Source organism: Etheostoma spectabile, chromosome 1, assembly GCF_008692095.1.
Source record: "Etheostoma spectabile isolate EspeVRDwgs_2016 chromosome 1, UIUC_Espe_1.0, whole genome shotgun sequence".
Lineage (NCBI taxonomy): Eukaryota > Metazoa > Chordata > Actinopteri > Perciformes > Percidae > Etheostoma > Etheostoma spectabile.
The window spans coordinates 28,720,553-28,735,211 of NC_045733.1; the positions used below are offsets into that span (position 1 = coordinate 28,720,553).

The 14,659-nt window shown below is 40.5% G+C and overlaps 1 long non-coding RNA gene across 1 annotated transcript in view; it reads left to right on the forward strand.

Annotated features, from left to right (window-relative positions):
- Positions 1-14,433, forward strand: part of LOC116693781 (uncharacterized) — a 20,022-nt gene extending 5,589 nt beyond the window's left edge. The window contains exons 2-3 of the long non-coding RNA XR_004332985.1: positions 7,024-7,030; positions 14,420-14,433. This is a non-coding gene — a long non-coding RNA (uncharacterized LOC116693781). The remainder of the gene's footprint in view (positions 1-7,023; positions 7,031-14,419) is intronic.
- Positions 14,434-14,659: the final 226 nt, after the last annotated feature.

The window sequence follows — 14,659 nt, forward strand, 5'->3', positions numbered from 1 at the left end:
AAAGGGGAGTTCATTGTCTAAAAGACATTTTTGGTGAGGTCTGCTTGTTACTCTTCTCTGACTTACAAAATGCATTCAATCTACCACGTTCCTCTTTTTTCTTTTACCTTCAGTTAAGGCTGGCACTCAAGGCATGCAGTGTTCCCTGGCAGAGGCCATTGTCCATCCATCCTATACGGAAGTTATTTACTATGCAGCCAAAACCTGTGATATGGTATCAAGGCTTTGTCAGTTCTTAGTGAAATCTGGCCACTCTGCCCTTCCTATTGAGAGGATCTGGGCATGCGATTGCCCAGGCCTGAGTGGTGATCTTGACTGACATGATGTATGGTCTAGCATTCCAGAAGTATCACGCAATCCAGAACATCAGCAGCTTCACTACAATTTCATTCATAAGACATACGTATCTCACCCCCGTGAAAATGCACCACATGAAAATAATTGACAGCCCTTTATGCACTTTCTGCCCAATTAAAGCACACGGTACATTTCTTCATATGTTCCTGGAGTGTTCTCCTGTTGGTCAGTACATTAAAAAAATTAAAAAAATGGATCACGAAAAAACCCATTTAGGTACTTCTTTTTGCAGTGAAACTGGGTAACCGAATCCAACCCAGCTGCAGCTGTCATACCATGCAAAGAAGCAAGCTCCAAACATTGAGAGAACTACAACATGTGTTTTTGTTTTTTTTGGCCATCTTAGGCCTTTATTGTACCGGACAGCTGAAGATGTGAAAGGGGAGAGAGAGGGGCAAAGACATGCAGCAAAGGGCTGCAGGTTGGAGGTAAACAGTAAGGACTGAGCCCCTGTACACGGGGCGCAAGCTCAACCAGGTGAGCTGTCCAACATGTGTCTGATTCTCAAAAATCTAAGAAATTACCTTTTTAGACTTGCTGACACACCAAGGGAGTGGGGGAGGTTGGGGAATTGAGAAAAGGGGCTGACTGGGGGCGCTGGAAATGCTTGGGCCTACCCCGGCTTGTGTCTTCATATCGAATAAGCCTGTCCCAGTCAAGATAACCTTGCATTATCTTACTGAAATCAGTTCAAGGCCTCTGTGATAAGTATGACAGCTGACAGCTGTGATGGCTGTGACAGTTAACTTCAAGATAGCACTTTTTCCCATTGAGCTTTATGAGCGGCTGAACCCTTCTTTCATATGGATCTCAGACAGAAGGGGAGTGTCACCTTCATTTATAAAGACAGTCAGGTTTTGGCTGCAGGCCATGGCTCAGTTTCTCCCTCCATCATCCTCCTTCTTTACCAAGTTCTGTATGCCCTGAGGTTTCCTTTTTCTCTTAATGTAGTCAGACAAATAATTGGTCTAGATATTTCACCACAGTCTTAGCAAGTGATGTCAATTATTAAAATTGCATTCTTTTTTTTGGGGGGGGTGGGGCTAATTGGGGGCACACATCAAGCTTTAACCAAAACACTGATATTAAGGCACCAGTTACCATTTACACACCCAGCTGACATGGAACAACATTAGCATTCAATTGGAGTTGTGTTCCTGACCACCCATGAATTTCCAATATTCAAGCTTCTGTGCATTGTGTTTTTGAATTAAGGGAAGTAGCCTACCTTTTAAAAACTAAATGTTCCACTATCTTCACCAGATAGTTGCTAACCAACTATTTCTGTCTTCCATTAGGTGCTGGGTAGGTAGCGTACAGACACTTTTTGTTGATGAGAGTGCTGAGAGTGAACTAAAACCACCAAAAAAACAGGACATTGCGTGGCATTTTAAAACTACTCCGATTAACATTTTTTGGTATAAGGGCCTTTTTAAATTAATTAATAAATGAGCAGCCCTTGAAGCTTTGGTTCCTAATTAAAATCTACATTTTACTTGCCCCACTGAGACCCTGGAAGCTTAATTAATTAGCATGGAATTACAGAAAGGCATGACGAGTTTTGTTTATCTCAATCGCCTCGGAGAGAATAAGCATACTGTAACACGTGTGGTGAATAGTCAACAGTGTTTCATCTATTGTCTCATCTATCATCTAGTGTATCATCTATTTCTTACTCTTCCATGTCTACCAATGACTACCTGTGAGTTATTCTCACCTGCTCCTGCTTCTGTCAAATCTGCATCGTCTCTCACACTGCCACAGTGGTGTGCAGTGCGCTCCTCATACTCCCCTTCATCTTGTCAAACCTCTCCCCTGAGACTTATAACATCGGTGTGTAAGTGTTGGACATGATTAGCGGCACATCTTGCTTCCTCACCATGCAGCCTCACCAAGGTTACATTAATGGAAGTTGTAGTCGAATTGAACACTTTGGTCCTCCTCACAGCTTGAACTGACTGGAGGGAGCTTGCTATACTGTGTTGTATTATGTAATAACAAAGTTACCTGTAGATCAAAAATTGCATTTTAGCATTAGCATAGTATAGTATTTTATTTTTTGTTCACTGTAACTTTTGAAACCAAACAAATATGAACATTTTAGGAACGGAAAATATATATAAGATTTGTGTTCTTGTTTTGAGAGAAAAACACAACAATTTCTAACTTGCACACAGTGAGGTAAGACCAGTGTGAGTGTCATTACAAGTCAAGTAAAATAAAACAGGTTGCACAACGCTTCTCCAGCACATGCTTTATTCATGATACAGTTAGATCTAACTTGCCTTCATCAGGGTGCTGCCTACATGTAGGTATTTTCCAGTTTTCTTGGTTTCCTTATGGAAAATGTATTTTCCTTAAGAGAAGAACACTTGAAATGTATTGGCGTGCATTGTATACTTATGTAGTTGTACTTATAGTATGTGCATTTCTGCAGCATATCTTTTGTAACCCAAAGGTGTATTTGCCCGAATGTGGAGCAAAATGTAAAGAAGACACAAAGTCAGTCAGTAGAAGGATGCAGCTGGATGCAATCAGACATGGTTTTTCTGTTTATGCAGAGCAAATCAAGGCAAAGAGATGCGTCGGCGTTGATTTGAAAACGTGCATAGAAAATGTTTGGGCATTGGTCTAGACTCGAGTTATGTCTTCCAACTTTATTGATCCACTTTCCAAAATTCAAATAGGAAGAATGCTGTATTCAGCGATTTTAAGAGATAGAGCAAACACCAGCGCCCCAACGCTCACTGGAAGCTCATGAATTAACAATATTGTTTTGTCTCAGTTTAAAAATCAGCATTCCTGTCCTCATCTGGGGCCACAAGCTCTGGGTAGCAACCTGAGACAGAGAAACATTGAAAACATAAGAGGCCGAAATGATGTCCTTTGCAGTTTGTGTGTTCTCCCCCTCAGGGATAGAATGATGTGGTAGTAGTAGACCCGCTGCTCATTCACACTAAATGCTCCTGATTGAGGTGGTGTAGGCCTCTGATCTCGCCTCCTGAGCATCCCCCTGAGGTATTGGAGGCACTAATAGGAGACCCTGGGGCAGAAATAAAATACTCTGGGAGTATGTAACTATCGGGTCTGGGAATGCCTTTGGAACCCCCTCAGGAGAATCTGATGGTTGTGAGTTAAATAAAGGACATCTGGGCTACTTTGCTGCTACCACTATGGCTGCAGGATTTGATCGATTGTAACTCAATAGCAGGACTTTTTTGCCCTATCGTTAAAGAAAGTGAAAGAGTGGGATGAAGTTGAAAGAAGGGGATTTGTAAAATCATTGTTTGCATTAATACCCTTTGTATGACATCTAAAGAAAAAAAACTTTTTGATTGTGTTTGCTCTACAGCACTTGAACTTTATCATTAAGTGGCACTTGCTTTGCTATTCATATTTTGTTTTTTAATGGGCACAGTGAAGATGTAATACTAAGCAATCGGGAAATAAAAGGGAACACGCACTTGCAAACATGTGTTTTCACATTTATTCATCCAGCAATAGTTAGATTCAGATTCTGACTCAGAAAACTTTATTATTCCAGTAACATTCCTTTTTATTTTTTACAGTCTATCCCACCCAATAAATAAGTACAAGAGTAACGAGAACAATCAGCGTCCACATCAACGTCAACATGCCAGTGACGACAAGAGCATAGATCAGATGAACGGTTTGTGTTCAGTAGCCTAATGTGAAAAAAAACACATGCAAATAGACAAATACAAGCAAATAAAAGATCTTCATTCATTTGACAACACATACACACCATTTAGTAAACACGCTGCAAATACACACAACAAAACCAAACACATGAACACGCTGCAAATATAGATACGATGCAAAATGAAATGTACACCTAACCTGAAAACAAATGCAACAGAAAAACGCTGCATCCACTTTACACAACGGAAGTTCTTCAGGCCTCGAAGTGGTAGCGCTGAGTGGAACAGCTTGTTTTCAAGCCCACAGGGAAGGAGAGAGAGAGAGAAAGAGAAGTTTGTTTTGGAAACGGTAAGAAAACTGTAGTAAAGAGGCAACATAAAATGTGCATATTCATTTTTACGTTGGCCCGTGTTTCAACAGGTTTATGTAGCTACCGTGTTAGAGACTGACTTCTACAAGAGCTTGCTAGCTAACCCTAGCCAGCCCATTTATGTTACTAAAAAGTAGAACACTTATGTAAAATTGAATCAATGTTTTGGGGGTTTATGTGCTTTTCATTTTGCATTGTTTCTGTATTTGCAGCACGTTTGCTAAATTCTAATGTGTTGTCGAATTAACGAAGACGTTTTCTTAATTTGCTTGTGTTTTGTCTATTTGCATGTGTTTTCTTAAATTGCCGATATGAAAAAAATACTTTTTCTGGGATTTGGGGTGTTAGTTTGTGTCTCTGGTGCTTCCACACGCATAAAAACTATCCATGCTGTTTTGAGTGAGTAACAGGTTTCTGGATGTCCTCTGCCTTCAGTCTCCGGGTGAGCTGTTCAAAATCTGCACGGCTTACTTCATAACTAGCCAAGACGAGGTGTCTAACCTCCCGTTAGCTCGTTCTCAATGGCAAAATACTGCTACAACACACACTGGTTCACCATAATCTACAAAAGAACTCCTTCCAGCTAGTCTCCCTGCTAATCCTGCCTTGTACTGACCAAAGTAGGAAAAACAGTAGCTAGCTGATGTGATCTTACCTAACTACTGTGCATGACTCCCAACAAAGATAGTATAGAAGTGAGATGTCTCACTCTGTAGCTAAAACAAGTGAGATGTCTCACTCTGTGGCTAATATAGAGACCCAAACACACAGGGTGACAAGAGGATCTGCAGCAATGTGCAGCACAACAAAAATGTGGTGTTTTTTGAAATTGAAACCATGTAAACCTATTCCTCTGTCGGCGCAAAAAGTGCATGGTCAGGTTGAGTTGTTATTTTTAGTTACCTGTGTAAGCAAGCTATCCAGAGGAGAAAAGTGCAAATGCCAATTATTTGAACTTCCACAGGACCTCCGTTTCAAAGCACTTGACAGGATCCTGTATTATCTCACCTCCTCCAGTGCACAATGCTTTGCCTGAAGGTACAGCAGACAGGCTGATGACTTCAGAGCATCTGAGGCCACAGAGCTGTCAGTGACGTCTTCCACCACCTGCTTCATTTTATCAGAAAATGTTGGCAGGCGTCAGTGCTATGACCTTCTGTGACCAACAAGGTAATATACCAGCGTATTATTGGTAAGGGACTTATGTAGATATTTGACATTACAACACATCGTAGATCACGATTTCCTCTGAGAGTCCGCAAACTCCCAGGAAGGCTTTATTAAAATGAGTGATTTATCTAATCTGGAGTGAGGAGCGGTGATGTGTGAAACCATGAGAGATGATTAAACCTCTCTATTGTCAGGGAGATGGACCCTGTCACATCTTGCTCCACGTCAGAATTTAGTGCCCCACTGCTGTGTCATGTCCTCTAAACTCGGCACTGTTCACCCATTTTCTTTTATTCCTCACTTTGGTCTATAATCCCCAGTTGATGTGGCGGAAACACAGATACATGAAATTAATTGCTGTAACGATTCACCTCGCAGTGGCTAAAAGTGTCAGTCTGTGTAACTTTTCACAAAACTTTATAACATCCGAAAGACTAAATACATTTTTCACTTACCCTCCTCTGCTCCGCAGCATGTGGAGGATGGTCTGGCAAAGCGAGACTAGGTTGTACATGATGGCATCAGGATAGTTTTGTGAGTCATATATATGATAAATATTGAGTTAATTGTTTTGGTTCTGAAGAAGGGACCATATAAGTGTAGTGCATACTTCTTCCTACTTCTTTTCAGACATGTGATATATATTTATGTTGGTAATTAATTTTGTACATGTTTGAAATAATAGAATATATCAATTTTTTTTACAGTAGCCTATATCTACCACAGTTGCCAGAGGCGTGGTTCCAGTTCATAACCAAGTACAAAACAACCATTGTCTTCTTTTTAAATTATACATGTATGTAGCTTCAATTCATCCCAACAGCATGGGAATGTCATGGGAATACAGCATTTGAATGCAAAATGTGTGTGTGTGTGTGTGTGGGGTGTGTGTGTGTGTGTGTGTGTGTGGGTCTGTGTGTGTGCTGTGTGTGTGTGTGTGTGTGTGTGTGTGTGTGTGTGTGTGTGTGTGTGTGTTATTATGTAATAAGATGATGAGTCGGTAATGTGTTTGCAAGCATGAAGAAGAAAGCAGGGGCACTGTGTATAAATAATACAGCCCAGTGAGATTTTCATTTTCTCCCTGATTGAATTTGAATTGGAAAAGCATCCTCTGGACACTGATGGCAAGGAGTGATATCATACTGACAGGCAGAGAGCACTGTGAGAAGATCCATCAAAAAGATCCATCTCGCCATCCTTTTACTGCTTATGCTGCTCAAGGTTGTGGGGGGCTGAAGTCTATCCCAGCATGCAGTTGGCGGGAGGCGGGAAATTTCCCAGGCAGCTCGACAGTCGATCACAGTGGGTAAAATGAGAAGACAGACACATTTACAATCTGGGAACGGTATACCTAAATGTTTGGTATTATGAACACCGAAACTGTATCTGGAGACTTATAAAACCAGAGGGTACCCGCCTGGACATGGAGCAGCAGTGTCACTGTGAGAAAAAAATACTAAAAGAAACAACGTGATCTTGTCAACAGTATTAGTATCTATCAACCAATCCCCTCATCAATCAGCTCAAATCCTGCAGTCAATAAGAGCCGTATCACATGGCCTGCAAGAACACTTGTCTCCTCCAATCAATTTATACTCTCTGAAGGCAACTGGAAGGCTTTTTCTTTAATGGCTACACAGGTTTCAAAGTATTCACCATACAGTCTGTTCTTTTAAGTCGCCTTGTCCATGGGAGCCTTACTGCTCCCATGAGGCTGCAGTGGTCTCTCTCCTGAGCATACTGAATCTCCGGCAACATAATTTGTTGAGATAGAGCTGTCTGATTGGCTATTTGTTTAGGGCCTGTAAGGCCCCCGTCCATCAGGCCATGAAGATGTTTTAAGCCACAATTTAATGAAGTGTCTCTTGGGATGGCAAGGTCTGTCAGTCTGTCAGTTCCACCCTGACTGAAATATCTCAACATCTATTTGATTGATTGGCACAGAAGTTTGTTCATGTCTAAGGGGATGCATCCGTGTGTGTGTGTGTGTGTGTGTGTGTGTGTGTGTGTGTGTGTGTGTGGGTGTGTGTGTGTGGTGGTGTTGTGTGTGTGGGTGTGGGGTTGTGTGTGTGTGTGGTGTGTGTGTGTGCTAGGGTTCCTGGAAGTGCTGTTGTGTGTGCACACGTGTCTTTTGGGAGATATGTCGAGTGAGGGTGTTTTAAAAATGCTCTGTGTGTGTGTGGTGTGGTGTGTGTGTGTGTGTGTGTGTGTGTGTGTGTGTGCACAGGGTACCTGGAAGTGCTCTGTGTGTGTGCACATGTGTTTGTGGTAGATTATGTCCGAGTGAGGGTGTTTGAAAATGCTGTGTGTGTGTGGTGTGTGTGTTGTGTGTTAGGTGGATGCAAGGGGGGGAATGGCACATGGAATATTCATATTTATTTACATCAATTGATATTTGCATTTCATTTTATACACCTTGTCCCCCCAAATTTCCCTATTTTGGGACAATATAGTTTACCTTGACCTTTGCAAACTTGACTTTTCTTCTAGAGCCACCATGAGGTTTGCACTTGTGGTTTTGTGTATTCGATGGATTGCCATGACAATTGTTTTCAGACACGTCTCCCTCGCGTGCAACTGTAAGAACTTTGCTGATCCCTTAATTTTTTCTCTAATGCAAAGCAGCAAATTGTAGCCTGCTATACTTAGATGGTGAACATGATGAACTTGAGTGTTTTTTTTAGGTTTAGAAAAAACAGACTACTCTGTCTACCTCTTTAAAGCAATAATCACAAAGATTTTCAGTCTATATGTAAAGTGCGTCTATCACCTGATGAGGTAACACAAAGGGGATTGAGCCTGCGGCCCTTCTGAACGCCCTTCCAGCATTGCAGTATTACGATCTGGGTGTCTGTGGCGGCATTCCTGAGATAAATCATATGTGGCGATGGCAGAGTGGGTAGGCGGAGATAACACAACAGACTCGCGCGTCAACATACTTGTGTGTGAGGCGGCATACTGTTTTTTTTTTTATTCTCTAATTTGAAAGAAAACGGTTACTAACAAACAAAGAACAAAACAAGTAAAAGTGAGATCCAAAAACACACCTGCAATTACTGCTCGTTGCCAATGAGAGCAAAACGGAGATCTAGTCAATTATTCTTGTGGTCTGCCCTTTGACTGTAGTCTTTGTGGTGTCATAACATGCTGTGTCCAGGTTCAGAGAACATATAGTTCATACAGTCATAAGTATTGAGTTTTGGTACAGCTCATTTCTGTCTGTAAGTTTGGTGGACAGACAATTCTTTTCTTACAGGGTAATAGAAAAGTTGACAATCAATGCCAAAACATACATAGGTAACATAAAGTACCTGTATCGTTTTTATAGTGAATTGGTGATTCAAATGGGTTTTTTTTGCATCATCAATATCCCTACCAATATAATTCTATATAAAAACTATAAACAAGATCCAGTTTTTAATTAGTTTAGTGTGCAATATATCCAAAGGGTATGAGATGTCCTACATTAAGAGCTCTCCTTAATTTTAATTTATAGTAACTCTTTAGCATAATTATCAGTGAAACCAAATACTTTTCTCCGCCGATCAAAAGAATGTGAATATCTTGGTCCTCCCATGAGACGCCGAACAGCATTAAAATTAATATCCCTCAGCCTCACATTGTTTCACTGTGACTCTACTTAGAGAACACTTTAATTAAATAAAGCAGTTGACAGGGGCTGTGCTTTTGTGGCGTGGGACATGAAGAAAATCAAGGGTGCACAATCCCATGGCCTCATGGGTAAGCGCACATCTGGGGGCTGTTTGGTGGCAGAGCTCTCTGTGTTTTATTAAAAACTGTGCAGTGTCTTTTTTTTTTAGGACGCACTTGGCTGTCGTGAGAGTCAAAGGAGTGAAACCAGCAGGAGCACCGCCTCTGGCCTTATGAACAACTAGCCACTAATGGAAAAACTCAACATTTTGAACTAATTTTAATTTAAGCAGCAGCCACTTTATCACTGTACACCACCAACCTCTGACATTTTGGAAGCGACTTATTTCTTTGTGATTTGACACTGCTTTATAGCTCCAAGGCTTTGCACTTGCACTAACACAATAAGTCAATATGAAATAGAGAACTTTTTTTTCATTTAACATTTTATAATGTGCTCATAGTGGACGTGGTGACATTAAGATGATTTCCTGGATGGAATATTCAAGCTCTTTCTCCAAATACTGTTTTTCCTTTGGTGGTTTCATATTTACTTTTAGATGCAACACAGTGTGCTGCCCATTCCTTGTTACAAATATCAACTGCAGCAAATGGGTTGCAATAAATATACAACAGCCTGCGCTCTGAGCTTGGCCGTATTTTTCATTGGCGAATTGGCAGTCTCATTGTTTTTAGTCGCTAGTAACGTATGCTCCTCTCACTTTCTGGTTGGTAATGATCTTGAACTTTTCAGCAAAATTGCGTCATTAAACGGTGAGATATTTATCAAGAGGACAGTGCCTCTGTGGAGAGGAGAGAGCTTTTCAGTGGGAGGCAGTTTTTAACGTCAGTTGCCGACTCGTCTTTGTCCAGCCCAGTGGAGTTATTGGAATTCGGGGACCTCGGATGTTCAGCAAACAGAGCCGAAGGAACTAGTAGGTCAGAGATGAGGGGCTAAGGAAAGAGGTGTGAGAGGTAAAGAGCTCGTTAATGCGTAGCCGTGTCCTGGATTAGAAAGCATTGATCTCAGATGAAGATGTTGGCTTTGGCTGTCTTTATTACTCTTCTTTTGGTGGTAAAGGGGTTTGGACATTTCACCTTCAATCTCCTATTAGACATCCAGCAGACTAATCAGTCTTTCTCCTGCTTTTACATATTTTCATCAAAATCAATGAGCAGATCTATTATGTGTCTTGCTGGCAATTGCGTGTCTTTCTGTGCTTCTTTTTTTTTTTCTCTCAGCAGCACAGTTTTTTTTTTTTAATCCGCTGTGCATGCAAAATATGTAAACTTGTGGAGTAAAAAACATAGACATCGCCGGTGCAACACAGATGTTTTCTTAATTTATAGTTTTCGTCTACATCAGAACATTAGTCACTGTTATGCATCTTAAAAAAAAAAAAAAAAAATTTAAATTGTGTTGCACTGACGATTATTTTTTACTCTACACTGTTGTGTCCTGCCCTGGTTGCACCGGATTGTTGTGGTTTGTAGAAGCGCAGAAAAATCTCTCTTTTCTATGTAAACTTAGCTTTGAAAGGGGCAGGCGACATTAAACTGTACAGAAGCTTGAGTTGACCTGGGTGAGCTGTGTTTTGTACCTCCCACACAGCAGTTTTTTTTTTAACCTTTATTCATCCAGGTATGTGGATTGAGAACAAATTCTCACGATGACCTGTCAATGTTACACAGTCATACCAGGAAGCTGTCCAGTACAACCACAGCAGCTCCACTGGAGTGGTTGGGATTAAGGGCCAAGCTCAAGGGCACCTCAGTGGTGGTAATGAGGCAGGGACAAGTGCTGCTCTTTTACTTTCCCCACGGTCTGGGGATTGAATCGACGACCTCCCGGTCACAGATTTTGAACAGCTCACCCGTAGACTGAAGGCAGAGGACATTCAGAAACCCGTATCTCTCTCAAAACAGCATGGATATTTTTTTTTACCAAGTTTGTATGCATGTGGAAGCACCAGAGACATAAAATGACAAATCCCAGAAAAAGGTATTTTTTTCAATATGGGCATTTTTTGCATACACTATGAAGCACATTGTGCTACTTTGACATGTATGAAAGTGCTTTATAAATAAAGTCTGATTGATTGATTGATTAATAACATAGGGCTCAGATGTATAAATACTGTAAGTGTTAATAGACCTAGACTTTAAAAGTTTGTTTATATATAGAAAATCAAGTCAAATTGCATGCTCTGCCATTTTTGCCTTTTCTCTCTTTTCGTATGCCTTTGGGCTGGTAGGAAAAACGCACGCACGCACACACACACACACACACACACACACACACACACACACACACACACACCAGCCTATATGTACATCTTATAATACAACAGTCAGAAAATAAGCCGCTGATATGTCAGGGTTAGAGCGATATATCATAATGCCAATATTTGTAGGCAATATGATAATCGTTTCAATTTTTTTACGCACTGGAACTACATTTCTGCTTTGAACATTTTACTTAGTCAATTCATTGTTCAAAGACATGTCTGTGTTGGGTTTTCCTGTATCCTGGAGTTTTCCAACCACTGGATAGCTGTGGGATGAGATCTCGTCTTAAAGAGCCACTAACCCTAAAATAATGTCATTAGTTCGAGTCTGACTGTCAGTGTCACATGAGGGTTTAAATGCTATTTTGGAGGATTTTCCACCTTGACAAATGTAAAAACGCTGAGGGGAAAATGTTGTATTTGGAATTGCTGACATAATGATCAAATTTGAAAGTTCTTGAATTGAAAATTGGAATGAACACCATTTATCAGGTACTGGCCCTACAGTGTCACTTGTGTGCCACCGTGGAAAAAGTGTGTCTCACCATATTTGTGGGGACCAGTCATTGACATAATGCATTCCCTAGCCCCTTACCCTAACCTTAACCATCAAACCTAAATGCCTAACCTTAACCCTCACCCTCACCCTAACCATAACCTAACTCTAACCCTACTCCTAAAACCAAGTCTTATTCCTCAAACAGCCCTTTAACGTTGTGGGGACCAGCATTTTATCCCCACAAAGCTGTCAGGACCCCATAAGTATACTGTATTCACGGTTTTTGGTCACGCACACGCACACGCACACGCACACACACACACATAAATGTATTAAGTCACACCCTGCTTACATGGAGCAGTTGTTCCCAGCCAGTGAACATGAAGAAATGTGATATCACCCCCCTAATGGAAAGTACATGCTCTTTGCCCAAAGTCCCTCCAACACTGTCAGAAAGAAAGATGCTCACTTGTTGGTGCGTAATTATGCAAAGCTCTGCACTCAAGCAGTAAGCTGTGACACTGTCCAGGGCTGAACTGCCCTCTCTCCACCTGAATCCTCTGTGATGACCGAAATGTCACCGCTGTATTTGAGAGAGAGTCACATCACATGGCCAGCTCACACAGTCAGACACCTTTTTTTTCCTTCATGAATATGTTTTTTTTTTCCAGATATGCCACAAATGGGGTGGATTTGTTTCCTGCTCTCACCCCCAGGAGGGTTGAGCAATGACACAGACCATGCTCAGCTTTTCACAAGATTGTTTCTTCCCTGCTTCATTTCCCGCTCTACCTATTCTTGTTTTTTACCATCTGCAGTCATGACGGTCACCAATCACAGAGACGAAACTTTTATCCTCAACTTCTTTCATTCTCCATTTCTCCTCTTCCTGTCATTAGTGATTCACATCGTCATTTACTTTTTGCTTAAATGGTCTGGGCAGTGCCAAAGTACGCGGTAAATGAATTCAGTGATTACATACATTAGAGATGTGTGACAAAATTAAAATAGCGTTCATGAGAGTGGGCTTTCTAATATGTTCTGGCTTTTCAAAGTCGTGACACAGCAAACTATCGTGGTTATTAAACACCTCTGTGATTTTAGTTTTTGTTTATTTATTTATGAAACACATTTACTATGTATTTTGCACATCAGACACAAGTCCATATTACTATTCATTAGAAGGGTTTTGGACATGATGAGCTTTCGAAAAACATTTGAATGAGAGATAATAATTATATTTTGGTCTGGTTTGAATTGTGCCATGCATTTCACAAACGATGAGTGTTAATTTAAAAAAAATTATTATTATTGATAATTGACAAGAGATAAACAATTTCACGTAAAGAAGTTGAACAACATTAGGTTTTGTGTGAGATCGCTAAGTGAACTACATCTCTCGTCTCAAACAATACACATGTCACCAAAGAAATATGGCTGTCTCCTTGTCAAGCTTTACCGTCTTCTTCCAAGACAAAGGCAGAAGCATCAGGAGAGGTGAAAATTATTATAAATTGGGTCATTCAGATAGGGAGTGGAGGGAAAATTTGGTGTGGAAAGGTAAGCAACTTGGTCTTGTAATTATGTCTTTTCCCGTAGCATTTTACTTAACTATATTGCAACATTCTTTACACATGGAATCATTTTTTATTTTGAAAAACACCATATGTGTAATCCAAGGCACAAGTTGAAAGTAAGTAGGACCAGAAAGTAATTGGTCTTTCACCATTGACCAGTTTTTTCCCGAAGATAGGTCCCATGGAAGCAAACAGAAGGGGTGGGATCAGCAGGCCCCATGCTTTGTATGAACTACAATAACTCTCAGCCACATCTCCATGGAGACAGATTTTCTACTTAACTTGCAAGAGTAAAGCATGAAAACATAACTGCTTTTGAAAACTGTCCAGGGAAATTCATTTTCATAGACAGAACCAAGAAGTGGTTTCTTCAAGATTAAATCGGGATGTGTTTTCTAAGTTGTTGGATTTGTGTAAGAATTGTCCGTCAGTTTTGCTCCACAGATCAGTGAAGATCAGTACCTTAGACAGATGTACTGAGCGTTTAGTGCATTTAGTTTGTTTCTAAATCTCAATGTTGAATTTGTTTTGAAGGATTTGAAAATATTATCCCTGAGGACATTCTGTAAAAATGAAGTTTACAAAGATGCCAAGATCAATCTGAATCGCTTGGACTTAGTCACATAGAGTTGCCTTTTTTTAACTGATGTCTGTAGAACACACCAAATGTGCCACACTGACACAAGTAGTATTAATCACATGGTAAGTAGCCATCATGTGCTGGTTCCGGGTGTTGAATATAATAAAACGGCAGCTTTTCAACAGAGTTGATGCACAGCAGCGTAGCGAAATAGCATAGTGGGGTATTCTGATGTGTCCTACCCGGAGGTGAAAAATAACTAAGTTACAATACATCAAACAGAGCTTACTATTATACAATAGTAAGCTTTTCAACTATTAGCTGGATTACTATAAAAAAAAGTCAGCTGAGACTCTGGGAAACAGGTGTTTTTCATTTATTTCTAAAAATGTATTGAAGCCAAGATAATTGATTCATCTGAAAGACAATCAATCTCATTGATGACTGAGGAAGAGCAGAAAAACCTTTAATATTTATTCTTTTTGAAACGAAAGGTATAGCATT